The 213-nt window shown below is 71.4% G+C and overlaps 1 protein-coding gene across 1 annotated transcript in view; it reads left to right on the forward strand.

Moving 5' to 3' along the window:
• Positions 1 to 213, forward strand: part of LOC104121964 (serine/threonine-protein kinase SBK1) — a 26,457-nt gene that overhangs the window by 5,722 nt on the left and 20,522 nt on the right. The window lies entirely within an intron of this gene.

Raw genomic sequence — 213 nt, forward strand, 5'->3', positions numbered from 1 at the left:
TCCTGGCAAAGCCATCGCCCTCCCGGCAAAGCCATCGCCCTCCCGGCAAAGCCATCGCCCGCCCGCGTCCCCTCTGAGTTTGGTCCCGGGTTTGGCTTGGGAAGGCGGCGGCCACCCCGGTGCGGTGGGTGCTGACCTCGGGCAGGCCCCGAGTGATGGGTGGGCAGCACGGGCGCCGCTCCGGAGGAACAGCAGCGGGGGATTTGCACGGGT

This window comes from Egretta garzetta, unplaced genomic scaffold (assembly GCF_000687185.1).
Source record: "Egretta garzetta isolate BGI_Z169 unplaced genomic scaffold, ASM68718v1 scaffold372, whole genome shotgun sequence".
Classification (NCBI taxonomy): domain Eukaryota; kingdom Metazoa; phylum Chordata; class Aves; order Pelecaniformes; family Ardeidae; genus Egretta; species Egretta garzetta.